This window comes from Dipteris shenzhenensis, chromosome 28, assembly GCF_047967505.1.
Source record: "Dipteris shenzhenensis isolate YYH24624 ecotype China chromosome 28, Dip_SZ_1.0, whole genome shotgun sequence".
In the NCBI taxonomy this organism is placed as follows: Eukaryota; Viridiplantae; Streptophyta; class Polypodiopsida; order Gleicheniales; family Dipteridaceae; genus Dipteris; species Dipteris shenzhenensis.
In genome coordinates, this window is record NC_141623.1 from 4,000,866 (window position 1) to 4,013,030 (window position 12,165).

Below are 12,165 nucleotides of genomic sequence, written 5' to 3' on the forward strand. Positions count from 1 at the left end.
TAGGCTAGGTTGAGAGAGGATTTTAAATGTCACCCCCTATTAAATAAAAATTGTAAGAAGGATCATAAGGGAATTTTCATAGAGAAGTCTACTCTACACATGGATTTCTTAAAAATCCTCCCATTATGTTACTCACCATTCCCAAAGATTCATGTAAATATTTGTGTATAAAATAGACATTGCTATAATACTTTGCATATTTCTAAGTGAAACTAGGTTTTGTTCTTATCTATTTTTGTAATATTTTTACATAGTTGGAAGCTTTTTTTTCCTTTGCTCAAACGCTCGAAAGATTTCGCTTGAAAAATGCTTGTACCTGTTCTCAGATGTAAACATGGTATTTAGAAATTATTCATATTCTTTGCCAATTTGATTTAGGAAAATCTAAACTATCCATCATCATCCACTTTGTGATCAATGGGATTAATTTGATCACTGACATCCTTCAATTTTAAGAGAGAGTTTGGACCCCATTTCAAAGAAGCATGCTTGGATTGTGTTCAACTTTGTTTTCACTTAAGAGTACTTGACACATGATCTTTATATGGAATCTATATGAGACAGTGGCCAATGCTTTGTTGGATTATTATTTATTGGAATAATCATACCACTAGGATTAAAGTTGATCATTTGTAAATATTATCCAAGTCTTTCATCTCATTCACCTTGATCATCAATATTGATTGTAGGATGTGAAGCTCTACCATTGACTATGCCCCAAAGCTTCTTGAGACTTAGAATGTTCTCCACTTTCAACTTCCATGTGCAATAATTGTTATTGTTGACATTACTATTGTGATCCATGAACATGATATCATCATGCTTTTCCATGTTGCACAAATAATGCAAAATCCCTTTTATGAGATCCTAAATGATAAAGAGTGTTATTTTCAGTGAATCATGGATCCTAGTGGAGATGGCTTGTCAAACAGAGAAATGTGGCTAGAGATTGCGAAAGTAAGGAATTTTTAACAATCAAAGAATTGTTCATCAAAGTCATAAACGAGATGAAATTTTGTGTGAGTGTCCTTGGAATGAAATATTATTGATGAGAACAAGGTTTGCTTTAGACTAAAAGATGTTCATGCACAGTTTTTAGCTTTGGCCATTTTTGGATGGCTTGGATATTTGCCAGATCCATCCGTATCCCATCTTTGGATATTATATGTCCCAAATTGTGGATCTCTTCCAGAAATAATTCACTTTTCTTGCTACTTCAATAGAGCTAGTGATTTCACAGCTCTTCGAAAACAATAGCACGATGTTTCTTATGCTCTTCTTTGGACTTAGAGAAGACAATGATGTCATTAAAGAAGGTACTTGTGAACTATCTATAAGGACAAAAGATACAATCCATCATTCTATTGAAGGTAGCTAGGGCATTCTTTAACCCAAAAGGCATCACTAGGTACTCATACAGTCGTTGAAAATTGAGGCTCCATTAAGCTCTTTGAGCACATCATCGATGCATTGAATTGGGAATCACTTCTTGATGGTGATCTTGTTTAGTGCACAATAGTCAATGGCACATACAAAATGAACCATCTTTCTTCTATACAAGAAGTATAGGGGAGAAAAATGGAGAGAATCAGCCCTTTGGACAACAAATCTTGTAACTTAGGCCATGATTCCTTCTCATTGAGTTGTACTAACTTTGTATGGGGGTCTAATAGGTGGCTCATTTCCACAAGAATAAGCTCTATGCAATGATCTTTAGGTCTCTCCAGGTGTAACTCCCTTAGCAAAGCATTAGAAAAATAACCTTTAAGGTTTACAAGGAGCTAAAATTTCTCTGTATCTGCCTCATTCATTTCAGCATGCATTTCAACATCTCGTTCTTTCATAAAAACCATATACACTAAAATTTCAGACTTTATTGCTTTGCCAACTAAAACGTTAGATACAATGGGGATGGTCTCCCCTTTGTTCCCGACAACCACACGTTGCATTTTACCCATATGTACAAACTCAAGCACTCTTTTAGGAAGGGTTAGCTTCACTACCGTGCGATGAAACCAAGGCATTCCCAAAACTACATCGTGATGTTTAAGTGGGGAAATGAAGAAATCCTCCTAATCTACATAGTTTTATACATGAAGGTGGAGCTTCCCTATCAAGGGAGTAACTGGCCTAGGGTCCCCACAAAGCATATGGTCAGCATAAAGGGCCCTGCCTAAATCCTCCGTCTTTATGCCCCGCCTCACAACTAAATCTTCTAAGATATTTCAAGTCGTTGGCCACAAGGGGAAGATGGAGGATGGAGATGAAGAGGCTCTCCTTCCCCTCTCTTTCTTTTCTTAGCCACATCCCCCTACCTCCCCTCTATATACTCACTCAGGGGGTGACCACGAACCTTCTAGATACTGAACCTTTTGGAAACATAGTCATGAACGCAGAAGCTTCTCAAATGAGTTAATTTTTCCCATGGACCTTCCCTGTATTTTTTCTACACCTCTCACCTTACCTTAATGGATCAATGTTTGCTTGGGTGTAGCCAATCGTAAAACTATTTTTGGGGCCATTTTGGGGTAGCGATGCAATGTGCTCTTGGGTGAAATTTTTGAATTTTGCACGGACTCGTGCTCTCATCGAAAATTTTCCCGATGTCATGATGCCACACTGGCATAATAATGAGACGCAATCTATTTATTCTAAACACTATAGAGCTCGACACACGATAGCTTTGCACTACATCATGCATCTCTACATTGCTTTGCATAATGTAGCAGCTATCATCATGTAGCCGTTTCCCATAGCTTTGCCACTTGTCACTCGACAATGTGCCCATGTAGATCATTAAAATTCAAGGTTGGCTTGGAGAGGCCGCCATGCCGGTTCTTGGTGGAATAATGAGATGTAATAATGAGTCCTACTTTACTGGTATTTTAGTCCTTGTTTACAGTAAATCCTAAATGAGGGAAAAAGTATTTCAAGCCACTGTGGTGACTAGAGGCCCAGTGGTACCATCCAGATAATCAACTACAATTCATCAAGTGAAAATTGAGTAAAAGATATTACAATTTACATCTACATCCAATTACAGATTATATAAAAATTAGCAACTTATACTGAGCAAAAATTGAACATAGGATCTTACGTTCATAAAGACAGCTATTGTTGAGAGCCTTAAACAACACTGCATACTAAGAGCCTCAAATTGAACAAAAAGAGATTACATAAATGTAATAAAAACTCAGTAATTGCTGAGAGCCTTAGAGACCAAAACATTAAATCCAATGAGCCAAAAGATCGCCTGAGAGCCTTAGAGGCCAAAAGATTACATTCAGCTATTGTTGATGTACATAGACCTGTGCTTGTGTGCCATTTTGATTGATATTGCAGATATCATTCTTGTCCCATTCAACTTGTGGTACTTCCTTCTTAAAACATATGATTATGCCATTAATGTCTTTTTCCTTAGCATCATGGGCAATTATTTATTGCTTGATTGAGCTCACTTGATTAGTTTGAGCTCTTTAATTTCATGTTGCAAATAGTAGATTTGCTCTTGTGAGTCTGAGATGATCCTTTGTCTTGGGATGGGTGTCAATAGGGTTGCAATGGTTGAGTACGAGGGCTTGTGTACAAGTGTTGAGGAGGCAAATGACTTCATTGCAGGGGATCCATAGTGGCATGCATAGAATTGAGTGCCCCTTTGTTTGACCTAACTTCCAGGTTGGTGGGTAGTGGTTTAGCCTAACCAAACCTGAATGCCACGAGGCGTGGGCATGCTGCAGACATGTGAGAGAGCACCACATGGGCATGGGGACAACACGCAAATAGAATTGGAGGTAGTGTGAGTGACTAGCTAACCCGGTTGGCAACACAAGGCACAACAAGTAGAAAGGAGCAGATGCCCACCTGCCACCACCATTATTGCGTTAAACCCATTACGCATGAGTAGATGTCCACACGCTGTCTCGTGCGCCCTTGCACCACACGTTTCAGTCTGACACCAAATAAAGACTTCATCAGACTGTAGCACTGTTAGTCTGAGCACACACACAGAGAGAGAGAGAGAGAGAGAGAGAGAGAGTCTCTCTCTCTCTACTTATAAGAGAGAGAGAGAAAGAGAGAGAGAGAGAGAGAGAGAGAGAAATAAATATGTCTAAACATAAACATAATAAATCTACCAATACTGAAAGCTCGATCTAATATCTTCAAGCATGCAATAGCTATACATTTGCAAAACATGAAGAACTAGATTAAGGGACATGTATTAGAAGGCACACATAGGCTATCTCAAATGAGGCTAATTTGAACCATAGTTAGTCACCTTAATGATAGACAACTTTCACGACACACATGTCTAGCCAAACACCAAATGCAAAACATGGCGAAGCGCAGAAAGCTACAAAGACCCGAGATTGATCAACACAAAGTAGAAGGCTAACAAGACAATAGTGTCTGCCCCAAACTAGCTATCACAACATAAAACCCACAATCAAAGAAACTTTGACAAGGTAAGGCTATAATAGAGGAGCAAAATACAACAAATAGTTGTTGCTAAAAGTAGACTACCAAGATGAGGCACTACAAGGAACGGGTTGACAAAACAATCGATAAGGCATCATGTGGGTGCGTGTGCGTGCATGTGGAGAGAGAGAGAGAGAGAGAGAGAGAGAGTATAGGTGTAGATATAAAATTTATACAATAATAAAATCACCTTGTCCTTGAAGTAACACATCCTAGATAGTCCCAAATTATTTATCACCTTTGTAGGCATCCTTCATTGCACTAACAGATTCTTCTCTCACTATGGAGACATAGTTTACACTCGATCTATGACTAAGTGCGTTTGCAACTATGTTCTCCTTACAAGGTTGATATTCTTAATTAGGTTGTCCAAACCCTTGAAGATATTCGGCCCACTTGATTTGCCGGGGTGAAACCATTGGTTGAGAAAACAAATGCTTAATACTCTGATGATCTATCTTAACCTTGAAGTTGGATCCATAAAGATAATGTCTCCATAACTTCAAAGCATAAACTATGGCTAATTGTTCCTTCTCGTATGTGCTATACTCTAATTCCATGCACTTTGAAGTTTTCGACTTTCAAAGGCTAAGGGATGTCCCTCTTGCATTAGTAGGGCTCCAATGGATGTACCACTAGCATCTGTACATATGACAAAGAAAGGATGATCAAAGTTCAGCAAAACTAACACAGGGCTAGTCATTAAAGCAACCTTCAAATTTTCAAAGGCACTCGAATTTCTATCACCCCAATGATACATTGATTGCTTCTTAAGTAGATTAGTAAGTGGTGATGCAATCTTAGAGAAATTCAAGATGAATCTCCTATAATAGCTACATTAACCAAGGAAAGATCTTAGTTCATGTACATTCATTGGGATAGGCCATCCTTTATAACTTTCACCTTGGTTGGATCAACCTGAATTCCATGCTCATGGGTGAGAATGATGCTAATATGTAAATAATAAATAAATAAAAATATATATTATATTATATAGAGAGAGAGGGAGAGAGAAGGAGAGAGAGAGAGAGAGATGAGGAACAAAATGTGTTTGTGTGTGTGTGTGTGAAAGAGAGAGAGAGAGAGAGAGAGAGAAGCTATTTTGATTTATATATGCTGATGTTTGTACATTAATGCAATGGCATTGTGTGTGATGTTGTTCTTAGAACAAAGAGGGGGTTTGAAAGGTTATCCATACATGCCACTAGACTAGCCATCAAATTACCTAGCCAAGGGGTAGAGTTGGTTAACTTGGGTTAACTTAACCATAGAGGTGGTCAGCCACTTCTTCATTGCATCCATTCCTACTAATACAATGGCCAATGAACCCTTGCCGATATACATAAAGAAAATAATATATATTAAATGTTATTTAATGTATTGTATATTATATTACATATTATTATATTATATAAAAATAAGAGATACTACACACATGCACACACGCACACACACACAAAGAGAGAGAGAGAGAGAGAGAGAGAGAGAGAGAGAGAGTTGGGAATTGTGTGATCAAGGGCTTGCTCTATGACCATGTGTGTGTGTGTGTGTAGCACACTAAGTGCTATGATGTGTCTAGACTATGACATAAGTGATGATGTAATGCAAAGGCCCCCACATGGGGGGTGGCTTAGATTTATGAGTCCCTATGTTGTAGGGGTAATTGCCTATGATGTAGGAGAGGTGCAGATGATCTAGGCCACCCTCTCTCTCACTCTATAAAAGAGAGGACTTCCTCTCAAATAAATGGAACGTTTTGCTCTTTGGTTCCCACACTCTGTTCCATGATGTCCTCCTTCTCTCCCACTCCCCAACATGTGGTATCAGAGCCTTTCCACTCTCCTTGAGCTTCCACCTATGCCTTGGTGCCACCTCATTATCTTCTTCAACCTTCTTCCATCTCTCTCCCATTTTTCCCAATTCTGCCTGAATCTTGCCAGCATCAAATTCTCCAGATCCAACTGTTAGCTTTCAAAATCTTTCAAGCTCCAACTTCCCCACATTAGGTCGCACCTCTCCATTATTGGGATGGATGGAATTTTAGTATGAGTTTCCATGTCACTTCGGCATCTCCACAGCCTTCCTCGAGTTCCCAGCCGGGCTCTCGCAACCCTCCCTAGATCCAATTGTTAGCTTTCAAAATGCTTCAAGCTCCAGCTTCCCCACACTAGGGCATACCTCTCCACTGTTGGGATGGATGGAATTTTACTCTAAGTTGTCGTGCCTCTTTGGCATCTTTGCAACCTTCCTCAAGTTTCCAACCCGAGCTCCCGCAACCCTCCCCATGCTCATCCGTGTGGCACAGAGTTGCTTTACATGATCGATGGCACCCTCACGGTTGGCTTGGTAGACACCACAAACAAGGGTCTCGTGCACTTCCAGATGAACCCAAGCATGTACATGGAAGCATCCTTCAGCAACATGAGTCCTGGCTTGGTAGTTCTTTTCAAGAGCTTGTTCGGAGCTCCAGACTCTGTTTTGACAAAAGCCTTTGATGTTCCGGATTCAGTTGTGAAGCAGCTTGAATGCGCAATTACCAAAAAGAACTAGCGTTCGAGAGATTTTTGAAATGGAGTAAACTAAGTAACAATAATTTTGGCTCATTAGTCCAAGGAATGCTTTACAGGTTGTAATTGTGATTTCTCTAATTTCAAACGAGCACCACTATTACTATAAGAACAAAGCAAGCTCCATCCTCTTCTCATGGTTTGGAATTTACGTTTTGTGGTTCTAGCACTTAGTTTCAATTTATTGTAATGCCCCCATATCTTTTGGGCAAGGTGGTCAAAAGTTTCCTTGTTTAGCATTTTTCACTTTTTTTGTTGATCATTTGCTCATTAAATGATTTCTAACAATGATTATTCGAGCTTCAAGTTCAAGGGTACTAGTTTCCATACTAGCAAACTAGGATCAAGCTTGTGTTAATGAAGAAAGGCTTGTGGAATCTTGTAAACGCAAGGACAAGAAGCCTCAAGATGCATCGCTTGCTTCGGCTTGAGAGAATTGCTTTGATTTATATATGTTGATGTTCATAGGTTAATGCAATGGCATTGTGTGGGGTGTTGTCCTTAGAACAAAGGGAGGGTTTGAAAGGTTATCCATACATGCCACTAGAGTAGCCATCAAATTACCTAGCTAGTGGGTAGAGTTGTTAACTTGGATTAACTTAACCATAGAGGTGGTCAACCCTTCTACATTACATCCATTCCTACTAATACAATGGCCAATGAACGTTTGCCAATATATATAGAGAAAATAATATATACTAAATGTTATTTAATTTATTGTATATTATATAAAAATAAAAGATACTACAAACACACACAGAATATAGTCTAATATATTGTATACAGGGGGCATAGCGCAAAAGCTAAATTGGCATGTGTGTGTGTGTGTAGATACATAGATAGATAGATAGAGATGGAGATGGAGATGGAGATGGAGAGAGAGAGAGAGAGAGAGGGGCGCGTTATAAAAGCAAGGACGGGGGAATACTAAATGGGCCTAGGCTGGCTTGCAACGAAGTGCAACATGGAGAAGACTGCAAGACGGCGGGCTGTAGCACGAGGAGTGGGGGGATTTCGATGATTGCTAGGATTTAATACAAGGTGACTCTGGAGTCTGTATGATCACGTGAAGAGGAGTGGGAGGTTTTGTGGTGCCAGGATTTAATCTAAAGGAGGAAGGGAGACTTGGAACGGCACCACACATAGCAAAAACTGCACTGAACAATCCGAGGAGAGAGAGAGAGAGAGAGAGAGAGAGAGAGAGAGAGGAGAGAGAGAGAGAGAGAGAGAGAGAGAGAGAGAGAGAGAGAGAGAGAGAGAGAGAGAGAGAGAGAGAGAGAGAGAGAGGGAGGGAGGCAGGGATATAAAAATAAAGTATAGATAAATATAACAAAAAATAATTTATACATATCTATATATTTATTTATAAATAAATATAAACAAATATATACACACACATATATCTATCTATATAAATAAAATAAAAATATATTATTATAATTAAATAAATCAATATAAATATAGAGAGAGACACACACAAAGAGAGAGAGAGAGAGAGAGAGAGCCACATGCCATGAGGGAGAGGGAGGGATATTATATAATTGTATGTATGTATCTATGTATGTATGTATGTATAACATCCCAGTCATAGTCTGATGTAACAACATCGTGACATGTAGCAACACGAAAGTGGTGGATGATGTGCAACAAGCATGACATGTGGAAGCTTTACACATAGAGAGAGAGAGAGAGAGAGAGTTTATAAGATATTTATTTATATTTACAACAGGTAGCCTAGGGGGAAGTTTGAGTTTTTTAAGCTCTCCTTGAGCCACTTGTCACAGTCATGGGCATTGATTTCAAGCAAGTCTAATGGTGTGAAAAGCAAGGTGCAAAAGCATAGTTAAGCTTTTTATCAAAAGGATCAGGAATGGTTCACAGAGATGAAACCATTAGAAGGTCAAAAAAATGTCATCTACACAACAAACAATACACCGAATCCAGTTCAAGGGACAGGCATTATCCCTAGGAGAAATTTCACTGGTAATAAAGGATTGGTGAAAGATGTGTTCTATGTTCTGAAGCTCAGCAAGAACCTTTTATCATCAATAGGTCAAATGACGGAACACAACTATCGAGTCATCTTCGATGGTGATGAATGCACTATCAGAGACAAATCCAAAAGATGTCAGCTCTCAGTAGCAAAAGGTGTCAAGGAAGGACGCTTATAAAGAATGCTAGCTACAGTACCAGAAAAGCATGCCATGTCAGCTCAACCGCAATAGATGCTACTATCTGCAAAATGGCACAAGAGATATGGTCATGTCAACTTCAAGTACTTATTAGATTTCAAGAATCAAAATATGGCAATTGGGATTCCGAAGCTACAGTTTCTTGGAAAAGTTTGTGAAGCATACTGCTTCGGTAAACAAAAGCGAACCAATTTTGACAAAAGTACCTCTCGTGCACGAGGTATTCTTGATTTGATTCATACAGATGTATAGGGTTATGCCCAGACCCCCACCATCAATGGTTCACTTTACTACTTGACTTTCATCAACGACTACAGCCAGATATTGTTGGGTCTACTTTTTGAAAGAGAAATATGAAGTCTTTTCTAGATTTAAAGAATTCAAAGCCATGGTAGAAAACCAAACAGGCAGAAAGATCAAAGTCATGAGATCAAATAGAGGAGGTGAATACATGTCTTTAGCATTAATGAACTTTTGCAGAAGTCATGGCATACGAAGACAATTCACATGTGCAGATACTCCTCAGCAGAATGCAAGAGATGAAAGGAAGAATGGGACTTTAGCAAACAGTGCTAAAGCAATGCTTAGTGAAAAGCATCTTCCGAATCAGTATTGGGCAGAATCAATAGCTACTGCAAACTCTTTGCTTAATCGGCTTCCTATCGAACCGATATAGGATATGACTCCTTATGAAGCATTCACTAGACACAAGCCACACATTGGGCATCTCCGCATATTTGGTTGCATAGCATATGCCCACATACATGATGATCATTGCAGGAAATTGGATGCAAAGTCACACAAATGCATCATGGTTGGCTACAATGAAGAAAGCAAAGCATACAAATTGTATGATCCCATCAACCGCAAGGTCATTATCTCTAGAGATGTAATCTTTGATGATGAATTAGAATGGAAAACCTCAAATACACAAGAGATAGAAGCATCGACTTAAGAGTCATCTACAGAAAAGGTTAATGAAGAAGAGCAAGAATTGCCAGAAACACCCAAGCAGAGCCATAGCAGCTCAGACGATCTACTTGGGAAAGCAAACCTCCAACCAAATTGACATATGCTTAGAAAGGCAAAGCAATTCCGGTTGAAACCACCAACTATGCTCTTATGACTACCATCATGGCTACAGAAGAGCCAGTGTACTTCGACGCCAGAATGGCAAACTGCTATGAATGAAGAAATCGATGCTATGTATAAGAATAATACTTGGGAATTATGCAATCTTCCACCAAGAAAGAAGGCCTTAGTAAACAAATGGGTATACAAAGTGAAGTACAATCCATATGGCAGTATTCAAAGATACAAAGCTAGACTAGTTGCAAAAGGATTTGCACAGCAATATGGTCAATATTATGATGAGACTTATGCTCCAGTAGCAAAGATGGATTCCATATGGTTCTTGATATCACTAGCGACACTCAGCGGATGGAATGCGTATCAGCTTGATGTCAAGAATGCATTTCTCAATGGTTACCTAGACGAGGAAGTCTACATGCAACAACCAACAGGTTATGTTGAACTAGGAAAGGAGAATAAGGTTTGCCATCTCAAGAAGAGTCTCTATGGCTTAAAGCAAGCACCCAGAAGTTGGTATAGCAAAATCAACAAGTATTTTGCTGATTTGGGATACATGAAATGTAATGTAGATCAATAAATCTACTACAAAGTCAAGGGGAAGACATTACTATTACACTTTTGTACGTAGATGATTTGATTGTGAACGGAAGCAAGGATAGCTTCATCAGAAAGCTAAAATAAGACTTATCAGGTGCAGAGTTCGACATGAAAGATCTTGGACTTATGCACTATTGTCTTGGAATTGAGTTTTGGAGAGATTTAGTAGCACATTCATGAGTCAGCTTAAGTATGTTGATAGTCTCTTGAAGAAGTTTCATATGGCAGATTGCAAGATTGCAGCCACTCCCATGGAACAGAGTTTGAAACTTACTAAAGATTCGAAAAAGCCTACAATCAATGACAGGTACTATAGGCAGCTCATCGGATCTCTTATATATCTGACTATCACTCGACTAGATATTTGTTATGTAGTAAGCTCACTAGCACAGTTTATGTCAAATTCAAAACAGTCTCACTGGAATGCAGCCAAAAGAGTCTTGAGATACGTTAGAGGTATAAGACAGTTTGGGATAGAATACAGAGGAAGTCATCCACAGTTGCATGGATATTGTGATAGTGACTATGCTGGAGATCATGAGACTAGGATATCGACACAGGGATATGCATTTTTCATTGGTCAAGGTGCTATATCATGGTTGTCAAACAAAGAGCCAACTGTTTCTTTGTCTTCGATTGAAGTAGAATATAGAGCACTCACCACATCACCACCCAGACATTTGCAGGGAGGATCAGGTCCTAATGGACCCTGTGTCGGGTCTCATGTCCACTATTTTACTCATTTGCTTTTTCCCTTAAAAATTCGATAAAATACTAGGATTCAACTTCAATTTTGAGTCAGTTACGTGATCCATGATGGAAAGGCTACCTGCCGCAAATCTAGTTTAATATTTAGTGTTTTCTCTATGTGTGTGTGTGCGCCCACGCGCACGCGTTTTGGTATGTATGTATATGTTTTTCATAATTTTTTAAAAATTCCAAGTTTGAGATTTATAAATGAAACGTTAAATTTTATTAAAGGCAATCTATGATCGCCACTTTGAGACCCAGCGGAGTGGGTGTCTAGCCCGTCCTCGACGATGGGCTAGGTTACTCGTTATGGAAAAAAAGAGTTTGGGAAGCAATTAAGTACTGAAAATGACATAAAATCCACATTTTTACTAATCATTATGACATTCCACGTGGGAAATTTATTTTTATCACGAAAACCCTTTTCCCACCATGTCACCCCCCCTCACAATGAAGATGTTAACATATCAATGCCCAGTTAAACATCCATG